At 48.6% G+C, this 17543-nt stretch overlaps 1 protein-coding gene across 2 annotated transcripts in view; it reads left to right on the top strand.

The window, feature by feature from the left end:
* Nucleotides 1–316: 316 nt before the first annotated feature.
* The window catches only part of LOC137418756 (uncharacterized), a 68554-nt gene continuing 51327 nt past the window's right edge, over nucleotides 317–17543 (top strand). For both annotated transcript variants that reach the window (XM_078778324.1, XM_078778323.1), the window contains exon 1: nucleotides 317–387. The gene's annotated coding sequence lies outside the window, so the exon portion shown is untranslated. The remainder of the gene's footprint in view (nucleotides 388–17543) is intronic.

The raw sequence follows: 17543 nt of genomic DNA, 5'->3' as shown, positions 1-17543 counted from the left end.
CAACCCTCAAGTGACGTTCCATCACCATTGGTGTTTAACTGAATTTCAAGATTCCGAATCAATCTTCTCTCCAACTCTTCAAGACACCTTGAGGAAGGTGCATCGTCCAGCTTGACATGTCAAACCTTTTTTCCTCCTCGTTTTCATTCGAGATTCAATATTTTTGTGAATAAAACTTTTAAACTTGAAGTAACGAGGATAATATGCGATGGGATGAGATATCGATCGAGAGGGATTCGATAAAAGTAGAAGTAACATGGAATAGAAAAAGGAAGAAGAAAAATTCGTGAAAGAGAGGAAGAAGAGTCGGCGCGTATCAAGCGACAAGCGTGGATCAAGCGTGGATCTGGTGCACTGGACATGCGATTTGGTGTTTTAAACATCTTCGTGAGTAGAGGAAGAGTTGTGGAGATTTCGGGTTTTAAACATCTTCGTGAGTCGAGGAAGAGTTGTGGAGATTCTTATTTTAAACATCTTCGTGAGTAGAGGAAGAGTTGTGTAGATTTCGGGTTTGAAACATCTTCGTGAGTGGAGGAAGAGTTGTGTAGATTTGGTGTTTTAAACATCTTCGTGAGTAGAGGAAGAGTTGTGTAGATTTCGGGTTTGAAACATCTTCATGAGTGGAGGAAGAGTTGTGGCGATTTCTGGTTTTAAACATCTTCATGAGTCGAGGAAGTGTTGTGGAGATTTCGGGTTTTAAACATCTTCGTGAGTAGAGGAAGAGTTGTGGAGATTTCGGGTTTGAAACTTCTTTGTGAGTGGAGGAAGAGTTGTGGCGATTTCGGTTTTTAAACATCTTCATGAGTGGAAGAAGAGTTTTTGCGATTTCTGGTTTTAAACATCTTCATGAGTCGAGGAAGAGTTGTGGAGATTTCGGGTTTTAAACATCTTCGTGAGTGGAGGAAGAGTTGTGGAGATTTCGGGTTTTAAACATCTTCGTGAGTGGAGGAAGAGTTGTGGAGATTTCGGGTTTGAAACATCTTAGTGAGTGGAGGAAGAGTTGTGGCGATTTCGGTTTTTAAACATCTTCATGAGTGGAGGAAGATTTGTGGAGATTTCAGGTTTTAAACATCTTCGTGAGTGGAGGAAGAGTTGTGGCGATTTCGGGTTTTAAACATCTTTGTGAGTAGAGGAAGAGTTGTGGAGATTTCGGGTTTTAAACATCTTCGTGAGTAGAGGAAGAGTTGTGGAGATTTGGGGTTTTAAACATCTTCATGAGTAGAGGAAGAGTTGTGGAGATTTCGGATTTTAAACATCTTCGTGAGTGGAGGAAGAGTTGTGGAGATTTCGGGTTTGAAACATCTTCGTGAGTGGAGGAAGAGTTGTGGCGATTTCGGTTTTTAAACATCTTCATGAGTGGAGGAAGAGTTGTGGAGATTTCGGGTTTGAAACATCTTCATGAGTAGAGGAAGAGTTGTGGAGATTTGGGGTTTTAAACATTATCGTGAGTGGAGGAACAGTTGTGGCGATTTCGGGTTTTAAGCATCTTCATGAGTGGAGGAAGAGTTGTGGAGATTTCGGGTTTGAAATATCTTCGTGAGTGGAGGAAGAGTTCTGGCGATTTCGGTTTTTAAACATCTTCATGAGTGGAGGAAGAGTTGTGGAGATTTTGGGTTTGAAACATCTTAGTGAGTGGAGGAAGAGTTGTGGCGATTTTGGTTTTTAAATAATCTTCATGAGTGGAGGAAGATTTGTGGAGATTTCGGGTTTGAAACATCTTAGTGAGTGGAAGAAGAGTTGTGGCGATTTCGGTTTTTAAATATCTTCATGAGTGGAGGAAGAGTTGTGGAGATTTCGGGTTTTAAACATCTTCGTGAGTAGAGGAAGAGTTGTGGAGATTTCGGGTTTTAAACATCTTCGTGAGTAGAGGAAGAGTTGTGGAGATTTTGGGTTTTAAACATCTTCGTGAGTAGAGGAAGAGTTGTGGAGATTTCCGGTTTTAAACATCTTCGTGAGTGGAGGAAGAGTTGTGGCGATTTCGGTTTTTAAACATATTCATGAGTGGAAGAAGAGTTGTGGAGATTTCGGGTTTGAAACATCTTCGTGAGTGGAGGAAGAGTTGTGGCGATTTCTGGTTTTAAACATCTTCATGAGTCGAGGAAGAGTTGTGGAGATTTCGGGTTTTAAACATCTTCGTGAGTAGAGGAAGAGTTGTGGAGATTTCAGGTGTTAAACATCTTCATGAGTAGAGGAAGAGTTGTGGAGATTTCCTGTTTTAAACATCTTCGTGAGTGGAGGAAGAGTTGTGGAGATTTCGGGTTTGAAATTTCTTTGTGAGTGGAGGAAGAGTTGTGGCGATTTCGGTTTTTAAACATCTTCATGAGTGGAAGAAGAGTTGTGGCGATTTCTGGTTTTAAACATCTTTGTGAGTGGAGGAAGAGTTGTGGAGATTTCGGATTTTAAACATCTTCGTGAGTGGAGGAAGAGTTGTGGAGATTTCGGGTTTGAAACATCTTCGTGAGTGGAGGAAGAGTTGTGGCGATTTCGGTTTTTAAACATCTTCATGAGTGGAGGAAGAGTTGTGGAGATTTCGGGTTTGAAACATCTTCATGAGTAGAGGAAGAGTTCTGGAGATTTGGGGTTTTAAACATTATCGTGAGTGGAGGAACAGTTGTGGCGATTTCGGGTTTTAAACATCTTCATGAGTGGAGGAAGAGTTCTGGAGATTTGGGGTTTTAAACATTATCGTGAGTGGAGGAACAGTTGTGGCGATTTCGGGTTTTAAACATCTTCATGAGTGGAGGAAGAGTTGTGGAGATTTTGGGTTTGAAACATCTTAGTGAGTGGAGGAAGAGTTGTGGCGATTTTGGTTTTTTAATAATCTTCATGAGTGGAGGAAGATTTGTGGAGATTTCGGGTTTTAAACATCTTCGTGAGTGGAGGAAGAGTTGTGGCCGATTTCGGGTTTTAAACATCTTCGTGAGTAGAGGAAGAGTTGTGGAGATTTCGGGTTTTAAACATCTTCGTGAGTAGAGGAAGAGTTGTGGAGATTTCGGGTTTTAAACATCTTCATGAGTAGAGGAAGAGTTGTGGAGATTTCCGGTTTTAAACATCTTCGTGAGTCGAGGAAGAGTTGTGGAGATTTCGGATTTTAAACATCTTAGTGAGTGGAGGAAGAGTTGTGGAGATTTCGGGTTTGAAACTTCTTCATGAGTGGAGGAAGAGTTGTGGAGATTTCGGGTTTGAAACATCTTCGTGAGTGGAGGAAGAGTTGTGGCGATTTCGGGTTTGAAACATCTTCGTGAGTCGAGGAAGAGTTGTGGAGATTTCCGGTTTTAAACATCTTCGTGAGTGGAGGAAGAGTTGTGGAGATTTCGGATTTTAAACATCTTAGTGAGTGGAGGAAGAGTTGTGGAGATTTCGGGTTTGAAACTTCTTCATGAGTGGAGGAAGAGTTGTGGAGATTTCGGATTTTAAACATCTTAGTGAGTGGAGGAAGAGTTGTGGCGATTTCGGTTTTTAAACATCTTCATGAGTGGAGGAAGAGTTGTGGAGATTTCGGGTTTGAAACATCTTAGTGAGTGGAGGAAGAGTTGTGGCGATTTCGGGTTTTAAACATCTTCATGAGTCGAGGAAGAGTTGTGGAGATTTCGGGTTTTAAACATCTTCGTGAGTGGAGGAAGAGTTGTGGAGATTTCGGGTTTTAAACATCTTCATGAGTAGAGGAAGAGTTGTGGAGATTTGGGGTTTTAAACATCATCGTGAGTGGAGGAACAGTTGTGGCGATTTCTGGTTTTAAACATCTTCATGAGTAGAGGAAGAGTTGTGGAGATTTGGGGTTTTAAACATCTTCGTCAGTGGAGGAACAGTTGTGGCGATTTCGGGTTTTAAACATCTTCATGAGTAGAGGAAGAGTTGTGGAGATTTCGGGTTTTAAACATCTTCGTGAGTAGAGGAAGAGTTGTGGAGATTTCGGGTTTTAAACATCTTCGTGAGTGGAGGAACAGTTGTGGAGATTTCGGGTTTTAAACATCTTCGTGAGTCGAGGAAGAGTTGTGGAGATTTCGGGTTTTAAACATCTTCATGAGTGGAGGAAGAGTTGTGGAGATTTCGGGTTTTAAACATCTTCATGAGTGGAGGAAGAGTTATGGAGATTTCGGGTTTTAAACATCTTCGTGAGTGGAGGAAGAGTTGTGGAGATTTCGGGTTGTCCACATCACCTTGAGGAGCATTGTAGCTCATGGTATAGGTGGTGTTGTGCACACAGTGGGCGTTTCAATGTTTCCATGGATAACGTTCATGTATGACACATATAGACTATGGGATGTCCGCTCGTATCGTTCAGTCTTGTGGTCCAGTTCGGGGGGCGGACATAAAAAACAGTTTAAAATTAAGAAATAATTAAGAAATTACCTATTTTACCTTATCCCGTGAATATGATATGCACATTTTCGCGCAATTCGAGAAATATAACCGACATACAATTCTAAATTGTATTGAACGACCTGCAAGCTTTCATCCAATGAGATGTTATTGAAGTAACGTCTTCGGTTGCCTCTTCTTGTTTATCCAATAAGGAACGCTGTTTGGGAAGACTGCGGCAAAGGCAGCTATTGACGTTTCATTGCCGATTTACGTAAACCGCGATTTTTTGGGTCACGTCCGACGTCCACAAACAGCTGATCGCATGTAATTATGTGTCGTAAGTGGCATGATGGCTGCGGAAAGGGAGAGAATTTCTCCCAATTTAAAGTGTATTTGCCACCATTTGCCACTTCAGCCTTGGACTTGCGCCAAGTAATACGAGATATGTCAACTGAAACACTACCATGGCCTCCAACTGCTTCAGATTTGACGGTTGATGCTGCCCGTAACATTATTCCCGCAAAGCCTTTCAACTTTGTGGCATGGGTAATTGGGGCCTCAGATTATGCAGATGAAGAAAACTATGTTGACGTGAAGGATGTGGTGAGCCGTAGAATCCTCAGCATTACCCAAGACATAGTCTTCCTGGCCTCAAAAGGAAAGAAGTCAATGCCAAAGGAAGTATCATTGGCCATGGCAGTCAGGCACCTCGGTGGTTCTGCTCAACTGATAGGTCTACTGGATGGTTTTGGATACAGTGTGTCACATAGTTATGCGTTAGAGCACGACACTGCATTAGCCCAGCAGGAAAATCTTCGCGGCTCAAATACTGGACCATCTTGTCTCCAGAAAGGCGTCTATACATCTCCAGTATGGGACAATAACGACTTCGGAGAAGAGACGTTATCAGGGAAAGGGTCAACGCACAACACCAACGGCATTGCAATCCAACATGATCAGCTGCAACCACCAACTGCAGGGAAAGGAGATACACCGTCAGCATCCTCTACTGCCAAGACAAAGCAGCGTATACTTCCAGTGCCAGAAAAGGATATTGTGGGGATGGGGGCTGCATAAGTTCTAACCACTAGTAAAGTTGAGCAGTCAGCCACCATGTATTAAATTAGCCATGTTTTTATTCGCGATATATTGTTGCGGATATGAGGATTGTATTTTTTTTGATTGTGTTGTATTGTGGTAAATTGGTGATGAATATTGCTTGAGTCTGCGCCTCCTGCCTCCGGAGCTGTGTAAAGGTCAAAAGGGCGTCCCATAATTAGTCCACAAGCATACACGTCAGCCAATCATAGAATACCCCTGTTCGATAGTTATATCTTATTCTGTGTTTTAGGGTAAGGCTGTGTCTCCCATTAATAGAAGTACTCCATTGCACCAAGTGAAAGAGATAGATTCCCTTCATTCCCATTCCCAAAACCTCCGTTCCCCCTTTTCGTCAATTGCCAACTGCATTTTGGGCGGTTTTCCCTTCATCCGCCATTGACCACGAGGCAGGGTTGGGGAAGAAAGGCGGGTCCCCACCTCGTCATAGAGGGGAGGAGTGAACCAGCCCTTGCCGACCAACCCAGAACGAGGGGTTGGCTTTAGAGGGTGGAGAGAGAACGTTTTGGGGAGGTTCGCAAAGGGTCAAGGGTGGGGCATATATAACCCGAGGCAGAGGCCCCCGGAGAGAGTCGAGGAGGGAGGAGATCAGAAGACAGGGAGGCCTTGAGTTGGACTAAGCAAGAGAGGAGGTTGTTGGACTGGGTGGGACTAAGAAAGAGAGAGAAAGAGTCCTGAAGCTTGTGAGGGAAGGAGAGAGAACCCGTCACACCAACCCCCCACCAGCCGCGTTGGCTCCACCAAGCGTTCACCTCCACCAAGCGTTCACCTCCACCAAGGCTCCACCAAGTGTTCACCTCCACCAAGGCTCCACCAAGCTCTGCGTTGGCTCCACCCAGCGTTCAGCTCCACCAAAGCTCCACCAAGCTCCGCGTTGGCTCCACCAAGCGTTCACCTCCAGCCATCCACCTCCTGCGATTCCTGTCAGCATTCCCCACGTGAGTCTGTCTTTTGTTTGTTCTGTCCCTGGGTTAATTAAGACTGTAGGTAAGCTAGCGTTGCACTGTGTATCTAATCTCGTCTGTAAATAAACGTGACTGCTTTCTTCTTGATTATATGTGTAAATAATAAATCCAATTACTCTTCTGTACGTTTTCTCGTCTTATTCCTTTTTTCCTCTTTGTATTCGGTCGCTTTAGAGTTTTCCCGATTGAATAGCGGTGGCGCGATCCAGCCAAAGTTTGGGGTAAATCGGGTGTTAGAGTCGGGGAATAACTGTTCGGTCGCGGTAATATACCACCGCTCGGTCAAAATAACATCTTAACCGCGTCCGTAACAATATATATGTGAAGCAAAACAATATTTAAATTGCAAAAGTATTTAAAATTTAACATTTGATGCAATATATATGTGCTGTTTTCATGTTTGTTTTCATGTTTCATGTGGAGATTTCAATTGTTTTCATGTTTTGTTATGCATTATGTTTTGCACTCTGTCAAAGCGCCTTTGGGCTTCATGAAAAGCGCTCTACAAAATAAATGAATTGTTATTATTATTATTATTATTGTAAACCAGACCTTATTGGGCATTAGCTTTAAGAAATAATCATAATTCATTCGCAAAACAGGCTACTGTACATAAAATGTTCCCTGTGTCATCAAACTTTCAAATACAAAGTTTCTCCACATGTTTCCAAACTATGTACGAGTCACAAGCAGAGTAACTCATGATTAAAACACAAATACCATGTAGATAACTGTCAACCGACTATCTGTTGTCTACCGTCATATTTACATCACACAACATTACACTCCACATCAAAATAGTCCAGAACACATTTTATATAAAATTATACCAACTTTGACATTTCCTTTCTTATCAGGTCATTGTTTTTTGTGCACATTACGTTTTTCTATTACCCAGATGTGTATATTTATAATAAAAATACACCAGTTGCATATTTAATATTCTTAAAATGCTAAAATACAAATAACATTTCGGTCTGAAGTGACGATGCATGCCCCTAATTCCTTGTTTACCCCCAAAACTTTGAGCCCGCACCCTTCGCAAATGTGCAACTTCTGGATGTGGGATAAGGTAAAATAGTGATTTTTTTTTTTTTTTTTTTGTATACTGAATCGAGGCTCGTGAAAGAGCTAACATTTATTTCACAAACAAATCAACCAGACAAACAAACTATACAAAAAGAGGGAGCGGAAGACAAGATAGGGAGAGAAGGGGAAGCACACAACCACAACATTTGAGAGCAGGGAGAAGTGTGGGAGGGAGAGGGCTTGGGGGCAGGAGGCATGGGAAGGGGAGGGGGGGGGGGAGGAGAGGTACAAAACACAAGGGGACCAAAATTAGCAGGGGTAGAAAAGATCAAGGTTTTGGATGGGGGAGGATAAGAGATGGTGGTGGACAGCTGTTTTGAAGACCTGGAGGGTGGAGTGGGATTGAAGAGAGTGAGGGAGTTTGTTCCAGAGGCGGGAGAAAAGAGGAATGAAGGAGTGAAGGTGAGCAGAAAGTCTTGATTTTGGCAGTTTAACCATTAGAGGGTTGCACGCAGATCTTGTGCGACCTGTAGGAATATTTGGGGGACAGAGCCCAGAGAGGGCTGGGGGGGCAAGGCCAGAGAGGAGTCTGTAGAAGACGGAAAGACCACCAACCTGGCTGCGGTGAGTGAGTGAAAGGCCCTTGGAGTTAGCTTCATCGCGGGAGATTTCAATGATTCTGAACGCTTTGGTTTCAACAGCGTGAAGACGGGCTAGGTGTGAGGCAGGAGCACCAGACCAGAGGGGAGAGCAGTATTCCATAGAGCTGCGGATGAAAGCCTTGTATGTGGTGAGGAGCTCAGGTGTGCCAAGGAAGGACTTCGCACGACGGAGGATGCCCAGTCGGCGACTGGCTTTGGAGGCCAGATTTGAAATGTGGTTTTCCCAGGAAAGATCATGGCAAATAGTGAGACCCAAAAGCTTGAGTGAGAACTTCTTGGAGAGGATTTTTTTTTATTTTTTTTATTTTTTGTATACAAGATCGAGGCTCGTGAAAGAGCGAACATTAATCACACAGAAAGACAAACAGACACACAAAACAAATAACCTCGGGAGCGGTAGACAAGATGGGGAGAGAGGGGGAAGGACACAAACACAACATTTGAGCAGGGACCGAGAGACATGGAGACTTCGAGAGAACTGTGGGAGGGAGAGGGTTTTGGGGGGGAGGCATGGGAAGGGGGGGGGGGGGGTGGGAGAGGTATAAAACATATGGACACTGCCAGGACTTCCAGGAAAGAAGTTGGAATTTCAAACAAGGTGGATCTGGGGTGAATTAGTGGGGGTAGAAAAGATCAAGGTTTTGGATGGGGGAAGATAAGAGATGGTGGTGAACAGCTGTTTTGAAGACCTGGAGGGAGGAGTGTGATTGAAGTGAGTGTGGGAGTTTGTTCCAGAGGCGGGAGAAAAGAGGAATGAAAGAGTGAAGGTGAGCAGAGAGCCGAGATTTCGGCAGTTTAACCATCAGAGGGTGGCTGGCAGATCTTGTGCGACCTGTAGGAATATTTGGGGGACAGAGCACAGAGAGAGCTGGCGGAGCAAGGCCGGAGAGGAGTCGGTAGAAGACAGAAAGACCACCTACCTGCCTGCGGTGAGTGAGTGAAAGGCCCTCAGAGATAGCTTCATCGCGGGAGATTCCAATGATTCTGAAAGCTTTGGATTCAACAGCGTGAAGCCGAGCCAGGTGTGAGGCAGGAGATTATTCAGAAAGTGGATGGGAGGGTTTTCCAGTCGGTCTTTTCGGAGAGACATCGTAAGAGTGTGAGATTTATCAGGATTGAAAGACATGTTCCATTCGTTTGCCCAGTCTGTGATTTTGTCCAGGTCTGCAGAGAGTGCGGAGGCTGCAGACTGCCGATCTGAGGGATGAGGAATGGAGTGGCAGAGAGTGGAGTCATCAGCAAAGAGATAGAGAGGATTTTCAAGAGAGTCAGAGAGATCATTGATGAAGACCAGAAGAAGCACAGGGCCCAGAACACTACCTTGGGGAACTCCAGCCTGAACAGGAAGAGGAGATGAGAGAAACTCATTCAGGGCCACACGTTGACTACGACCAGAGAGGAAGTCCGCCAGCCATGCGTGGAGATTTCCATGGATACCAAAGGAGGAGAGTTTGGTGAGCAGAGCAGGGTGCCAGACCATATCGAAGGCACGTGAAATGTCAAGGGAGACAGCTCTAATTTCCTGTTTGGTGTTGAGGACCTCCATCCATTGTTGAGAAAGCAGAAGCAGCATGTCCAGAGTAGAGTGACCAGGTCTGAAACCAAATTGATGATCAGAGATCAAGCCATTGGAGAAGAGGAGAGATTTCATATCTGAAGCAATGATGGATTCCATGACTTTGCTGATAATTGGGAGAAGGCTGATTGGTCTGTAGTTACTGGGATCTGTTTTTGCACCTTTTTTGTGCAAAGCGGTGATGTTGGCTGATTTCCAAGCAGATGGCAGATGACCTTGAGCAAAAGAGAGGGTGAAGAGAACAGAAAGAGGGAGTGAAAGAGCGGAAGAACATGATTTTAGGACCCGTGGGCTGATGCCGTCAGGACCAGTTGCAGAATCAGAGTCGAGGGTTGACAGAAACTTTTCCACCTTGTCACGAGAGAAGGACACAGAGTCCAGGAGCAGCTGGGTACGATTGGGTACTGTGGGTACAGAGAGGGATGGGTTTGGGACACAAGATTTAGAGGCAAACACAGAGTTGAGGCATTCAGCTCTTTCACGTGCGGAGTCAGCCGTTAAGCCGTTTGAGGTGAGGGAGGGGATGGATGGGGAACAAACACCAGAAACAGATTTGAACAGACGCCACCAGGATTTGGAAGAGGGAGACAGATAAGAGAGTTCGGTCTTGAGAACGGTGAGATATTGTTTCCTGGCTCTCCTGAGGGTGGACACACACTTGTTTCGGGCTTTTTGAAAGGAAATGAGATTTCCTTCCGTTGGATTTGCTTTCCAGGAGACGATGACACATATATTAGCTTCACTTTAAGCCGAGATTTCGCTTTAAGCCGAGCTTAAGCCCCCCCCGTGAGTGGACCACAAGAATCATTTTCTCGAGGAATAAGGAAGGCACAGCCCACAGTCTAATATCTATATTATAATAGGCGTAGGTGATTCTGTTGGACGTCTGTCCGGGGGTGTGTCTTACTCCGTTGAGAGAGTAGCTCCACCCATTCTGGGAGAGGCTTCATATAAACAAATATCCACCATTTTATTAACTCGCATATCTTTGAGGCCTGTTTTGTAGGCCCGTGGTGCCTTGCTCTCTCTCCCAGTTTTATTTCAAATCAAATTCGATATATCATTTCATTTTTCACAGTCGCTAACATAGTTTTAGACTCGGTTGAAAAAAAACGGGAAGAAAATCCAATGAAAGTTGCCGTTTGTGGAACTAAATTCTCAAAGGCCTGTAACTTCAAGGCCATTGAGTCTCTCTCACGCCTTTATCTCCAATCTAACTCACCATCTGATTTCATTTTTATCGATGGTTTTCGACTCGGTCGGTGTCAGCAATAATTGAGAACATTCCACACACGTGGGAAAATGCAGATATATTTTTAAAAATCGCGTCATGATGTATCATACACTGCCCAACATGGCACCGATGGCAACGTGTCGACATATATTAACAATTCGCTTTTTGTTTTCCGTTAAGATACAGTGGAACCTTGACTTGCGAGTTTAATCCGTTCCGTGACCGAGCTCGTAACTCAAATTGCTCGTATCTCAAATCAAATTTCCCCATTGAAATGCATTGAAATGCTATTAATCCGTTCCAGCCCGCCAAAAACCACACCAATTTTTTTTTAAATATACAGTATATATAAAAATATCTCGCGCTTTATATTTCACCTGTATGCAGCATACAAGTTGGCAGGATGGCCTGGACTGGAGGTACGCACACCTGACTCTAAAGTCTAAACTGTCCAGCCTGGGTTTGAATCCCGACCCAGCTATAACCTGTCATGGGTGAATCACAGGCAGGGTGATTCATCAATGGGTGTACCGCTAAACTGGGCGCCCCGTTTGCGTCCCATTAGTTGTTGGATGTTAAGGATCTCACCGTGTTTTCCACAAAGAGAAGGCGAGCTATCGCCGGCACTCTGAACAAGTTGAAGGCAGAGATACTGAACTTGCACGGCATGATAACCACGTGTCGCACGATCTCTTGTCATGGTCCACAAGATTATCACAGAGAGGTGCAGCTTCCAGCGTTTCGAGATCTGATCCAGGCCTATCCAACGAGACCGGTCCCAGCGTTCTAGGCCCGGTGGTTGTCTCAGACGGACCCGACAACGGCAGTGTTCGTTTTAACTCGATTCGATTCGAGCGCCGACGTGCCGGCGAACAAAACCGGTCATATCTTTTGAACGCGTGGCTCGATTTTTACAAAATAAACTTTTTCTTGAAGGTCTGAACCGTGCGCTCAAAACGATACCGAGTTTGACCATGAGAGAGCCGTTTTGCGCCGGCAAAGGCGCCTTGTGTGACGTGAGGACCACGTCGTGCTGCATAGATTATCATAAATTATCATATCATTATCGGCGGCGTTATATATCATTAGCGCTATACGACAGAGATACTGTACGTGCACGGCAAGATAACCACGTGACCGGGTGGCGAAAGCTCGTAACTCGGATCTCGGCTCGCATCTCAAAGCAATAAACTGCCAGAGTGACGGCTCGTATCTCGAAAAACTCGTAAGTTGGGGCACTCGTAAGTCGAGGTTCCACTGTATATTACTTTTTCGTTTGATGACAGTCGTCACAAAAACATCAACAATGATGCCGTCATATATTTCTTCGTTTTTATTCCATTCAACATTATTATCCGGAAGTAAAATATGTGTCAGGAAATTTGTTCGTTTTTTTTTATTAGTTATGTGCGCATACACTTTAAATAGGTTTATTTGAAATCTTCAATTTTCCACAATATAATTTACTTGCCATTTATCATTTGATGTTTACGAGACACTTCCTCTTGAGGATCGTGACAATTCATGCGCTGCGTGGAAACTTCCATTTCCAAAATGAATGAGACGATCGATGAAGAACGCAGATTTGAACAGGATGCAGCAAGAAAAAGAACGAGACAGGAGAAAACGAGAGAAATGAGACGGGGAAAAGCCGATTGGAGAGGGGATTGAGGGGCGATTGGAGAGGCGAGTGAGGAGGGATTGGAGAGGAGTGTGAGGCGCGATTGGAGAGGAGTGTGAGGAGGTATTGGAGAGGAGTGAGGAGGGGATTGGAGAGGAGTGTGAAGGTATTGGAGAGGCAATTGAGGGGCGAGTGAGGAGGGATTGGAGAGGAGTGTGAGGCGCGATTGGAGAGGAGTGTGAGGCGCGATTGGAGAGGAGTGTGAGGCGCGATTGGAGAGGGGTGTGAGGCGCGATTGGAGAGGGGTGTGAGGCGCGATTGGAGAGGGGTGTGAGGCGCGATTGGAGAGGGGTGTGAGGCGCGATTGGAGAGGGGTGTGAGGCGCGATTGGAGAGGGGTGTGAGGCGCGATTGGAGAGGGGTGTGAGGCGCGATTGGAGAGGGGTGTGAGGCGCGATTGGAGAGGGGTGTGAGGCGCGATTGGAGAGGGGTGTGAGGCGCGATTGGAGAGGGGTGTGAGGCGCGATTGGAGAGGGGTGTGAGGCGTGATTGGAGAGGGGTGTGAGGCGCGATTGGAGAGGGGTGTGAGGCACGATTGGAGGGGGGTGTGAGGCGCGATTGGAGGGGGGTGTGAGGCGCGATTGGAGGGGGGTGTGAGGCGCGATTGGAGGGGGGTGTGAGGCGCGATTGGAGGGGGGGTGTGAGGCGCGATTGGAGGGGGGGTGTGAGGCGCGATTGGAGAGGAGTGTGAGGAGCGATTGGAGAGGAGTGTGAGGAGCGATTGGAGAGGAGTGTGAGGCGGGATTGGAGAGGAGTGTGAGGCGCGATTGGAGAGGAGTGTGAGGCGCGATTGGAGAGGAGTGTGAGGCGCGATTGGAGAGGAGTGTGAGGCGCGATTGGAGAGGAGTGTGAGGCGCGATTGGAGAGGAGTGTGAGGCGCGATTGGAGAGGAGTGTGAGGAGGTATCGGAGAGGAGTGTGAGGAGGTATCGGAGAGGAGTGTGAGGCGCGATGGGAGGGGGTGTGAGGCGCGATTGGAGGGGGGTGTGAGGCGCGATTGGAGAGGGGTGTGAGGAGCGATTGGAGAGGGGTGTGAGGCGCGATTGGAGGGGGGTGTGAGGCGCGATTGGAGGGGGGTGTGAGGCGCGATTGGAGGGGGTGTGAGGCGCGATTGGAGGGGGGTGTGAGGCGCGATTGGAGGGGGGTGTGAGGCGCGATTGGAGGGGGGTGTGAGGCGCGATTGGAGGGGGGTGTGAGGCGCGATTGGAGGGGGTGTGAGGCGCGATTGGAGGGGGGTGTGAGGCGAGATTGGAGGGGGGTGTGAGGCGCGATTGGAGGGGGGTGTGAGGCGCGATTGGAGGGGGTGTGAGGCGCGATTGGAGGGGGGTGTGAGGCGCGATTGGAGGGGGTTGTGAGGCGCGATTGGAGAGGAGTGTGAGGAGCGATTGGAGAGGAGTGTGAGGCGGGATTGGAGAGGAGTGTGAGGCGGGATTGGAGAGGAGTGTGAGGTGGGATTGGAGAGGAGTGTGAGGCGGGATTGGAGAGGAGTGTGAGGCGGGATTGGAGAGGAGTGTGAGGCGGGATTGGAGAGGAGTGTGAGGCGGGATTGGAGAGGAGTGTGAGGCGGGATTGGAGAGGAGTGTGAGGCGGGATTGGAGAGGAGTGTGAGGCGGGATTGGAGAGGAGTGTGAGGCGGGATTGGAGAGGAGTGTGAGGCGGGATTGGAGAGGAGTGTGAGGCGGGATTGGAGAGGAGTGTGAGGCGGGATTGGAGAGGAGTGTGAGGCGGGATTGGAGAGGAGTGTGAGGCGGGATTGGAGAGGAGCGTGAGGCGCGATTGGAGAGGAGCGTGAGGAGGTGTCGGAGAGGAGCGTGAGGAGGTGTCGGAGAGGAGCGTGAGGAGGTGTCGGAGAGGAGCGTGAGGTGGTGTCGGAGAGGAGCGTGAGGAGGTGTCGGAGAGGAGCGTGAGGAGGTGTCGGAGAGGAGCGTGAGGAGGTGTCGGAGAGGAGCGTGAGGAGGTGTCGGAGAGGAGCGTGAGGAGGTGTCGGAGAGGAGCGTGAGGAGGTGTCGGAGAGGAGCGTGATGAGGTGTCGGAGAGGAGCGTGATGAGGTGTCGGAGAGGGGCGTGATGAGGTGTCGGAGAGGGGCGTGATGAGGTGTCGGAGAGGGGCGTGATGAGGTGTCGGAGAGGGGCGTGATGAGGTGTCGGAGAGGGGCGTGATGAGGTGTCGGAGAGGGGCGTGATGAGGTGTCGGAGAGGGGCGTGATGAGGTGTCGGAGAGGAGCGTGATGAGGTGTCGGAGAGGGGCGTGATGAGGTGTCGGAGAGGGGCGTGATGAGGTGTCGGAGAGGGGCGTGATGAGGTGTCGGAGAGGGGCGTGATGAGGTGTCGGAGAGGGGCGTGATGAGGTGTCGGAGAGGGGCGTGATGAGGTGTCGGAGAGGGGCGTGATGAGGTGTCGGAGAGGGGCGTGATGAGGTGTCGGAGAGGGGCGTGATGAGGTGTCGGAGAGGGGCGTGATGAGGTGTCGGAGAGGGGCGTGATGAGGTGTCGGAGAGGGGCGTGATGAGGTGTCGGAGAGGGGCGTGATGAGGTGTCGGAGAGGGGCGAGGGGTTGGAGAGGGGCGAGGGGTTGGAGAGGGGCGAGGGGTTGGAGAGGAGCGAGGGGTTGGAGAGGAGCGAGGGGTTGGAGAGGAGCGAGGGGTTGGAGAGGAGCGAGGGGTTGGAGAGGATATGCGAGGGGTTGGAGAGGATATGCGAGGGATTGGAGAGGATATGCGAGGGATTGGAGAGGATATGCGAGGGATTGGAGAGGTGTGAGAGGAGGTATTGGAGAGGGGTGTGAGGAGGTATTGGAGAGGGGTGTGAGGAGGTATTGGAGAGGAATGTGAGGAGGTATTGGAGAGGAATGTGAGGAGGTTTTGGAGGGGAGAGGAATGTGAGGGATTGGAGAGGAATGTGAGGAGGTATTGGAGGGGAGAGGAATGTGAGGGATTGGAGAGGAATGTGAGGAGGTATTGGATTGGAGAGGAATGTGAGGAGGTATTGGAGGGGAGAGGAATGTGAGGGATTGGAGAGGCAAGTGAGGTGCGATTGGAGGGGAGTGTGAGGCGCGATTGGAGAGGAGTGTGAGGCTCGATTGGAGAGGAGTGTGAGGAATTGGAAAGGAGTGTGAGGAGGGATTGGAGAGGAGCGGGGGGCTTGGAGAGGAGCGAGGGGTTGGAGAGGCGCGAGGGTTTGGAGAGTGGGGCCGATTGGAGAGGAGAGTGAGGAGCGATTGGAGAGGAGTGAGGTGCGATTGGAGAGGAGTGAGGTGCGATTGGAGAGGAGTGAGGTGCGATTGGAGAGGAGTGAGGTGCGATTGGAGAGAAGAGGAGTGTGAGGGATTGGAGAGGAGAGGAGTGTGAGGGATTGGAGAGGAGTGTGAGGGATTGGAGAGGAGTGTGAGGGATTGGAGAGGAGTGTGAGGGATTGGAGAGGAGTGTGAGGGATTGGAGAGGAGTGTGAGGGATTGGAGAGGAGAGGAGTGTGAGGGATTGGAGAGGAGGGATTGGAGAGGAGTGTGAGGAGGGATTGGAGAGGAGGGATTGGAGAGGAGTGTGAGGAGGGATTGGAGAGGAGTGTGAGGAGGGATTGGAGAGGAGTGTGAGGAGGGATTGGAGAGGAGTGTGAGGAGGGATTGGAGAGGAGTGTGAGGAGGGATTGGAGAGGAGTGTGAGGGTTGGAGAGGAGCGGGGGGCTTGGAGAGGAGCGAGGGGTTGGAGAGTGGGGGCCGATTGGAGAGGAGAGTGAGGGGCGATTGGAGAGGAAAGTGAGGGGCGATTGGAGAGGAGTGTGAGGAGGCATTGGAGAGGAGTGTGAGGAGGCATTGGAGAGGAGTGTGAGGAGGCATTGGAGAGGAGTGTGAGGAGGCATTGGAGAGGAGTGTGAGGAGGCATTGGAGAGGAGTGTGAGGAGGCATTGGAGAGGAGTGTGAGGAGGCAATGGAGAGGAGTGTGAGGAGGCATTGGAGAGGAGTGTGAGGAGGCATTGGAGAGGAGTGTGAGGAGGCATTGGAGAGGAGTGTGAGGAGGCATTGGAGAGGAGTGTGAGGAGGCATTGGAGAGGAGTGTGAGGAGGCATTGGAGAGGAGTGTGAGGAGGCATTGGAGAGGAGTGTGAGGAGGCATTGGAGAGGAGTGTGAGGAGGCATTGGAGAGGAGTGTGAGGAGGCATTGGAGAGGAGTGTGAGGAGGCATTGGAGAGGAGTGTGAGGAGGTATTGGAGAGGAGTGTGAGGAGGTATTGGAGAGGAGTGTGAGGAGGTATTGGAGAGGAGTGTGAGGGGGTATTGAAGAGGCGTGTGAGGAGGTATTGGAGAGGCGTGTGAGGAGGTATTGGAGAGGAGTGTGAGGAGGTATTGGAGAGGAGTGTGAGGAGGTATTGGAGAGGAGTGAGGAGGTATTGGAGAGGAGTGTGAGGAGGTATTGGAGAGGAGTGTGAGGAGGTATTGGAGAGGAGTGTGAGGAGGTATTGGAGAGGAGTGTGAGGAGGTATTGGAGAGGAGTGTGAGGAGGTATTGGAGAGGAGTGTGAGGAGGTATTGGAGAGGAGTGTGAGGAGGCATTGGAGAGGAGTGTGAGGAGGCATTGGAGAGGAGTGTGAGGAGGCATTGGGGAGGAGTGTGAGGAGGCATTGGGGAGGAGTGTGAGGAGGCATTGGGGAGGAGTGTGAGGAGGCATTGGAGAGGAGTGTGAGGAGGCATTGGAGAGGAGTGTGAGGAGGTATTGGAGAGGAGTGGGATTGGAGATGCGTGAGGGTGGAGAGAGGAGAGTGTCAGGTGGAGAGGAGTGAGGGGTCACATATTATGTGAAATAAATAAATAGTGTTCATTCCACCATTTCTGGATCTGATGAATTGCCAGTAACCATTTTGTAAAAATGAATGTGCAGCATCTAACTCAATATGTCGAAATGTCACACACGTCCATGCCCGTGGGATTCCCACGGGTGACCCCTCCATATTTTTTCGTTTTTATTTCATTCAACATTATTATCCG

Source organism: Myxine glutinosa, chromosome 5, assembly GCF_964187855.1.
Source record: "Myxine glutinosa chromosome 5, kmMyxGlut1.1, whole genome shotgun sequence".
Classification (NCBI taxonomy): Eukaryota; Metazoa; Chordata; class Myxini; order Myxiniformes; family Myxinidae; genus Myxine; species Myxine glutinosa.
Note: the sequence above shows the minus strand (reverse complement) of the source record. Positions and strands in the feature narration are given on the sequence as shown.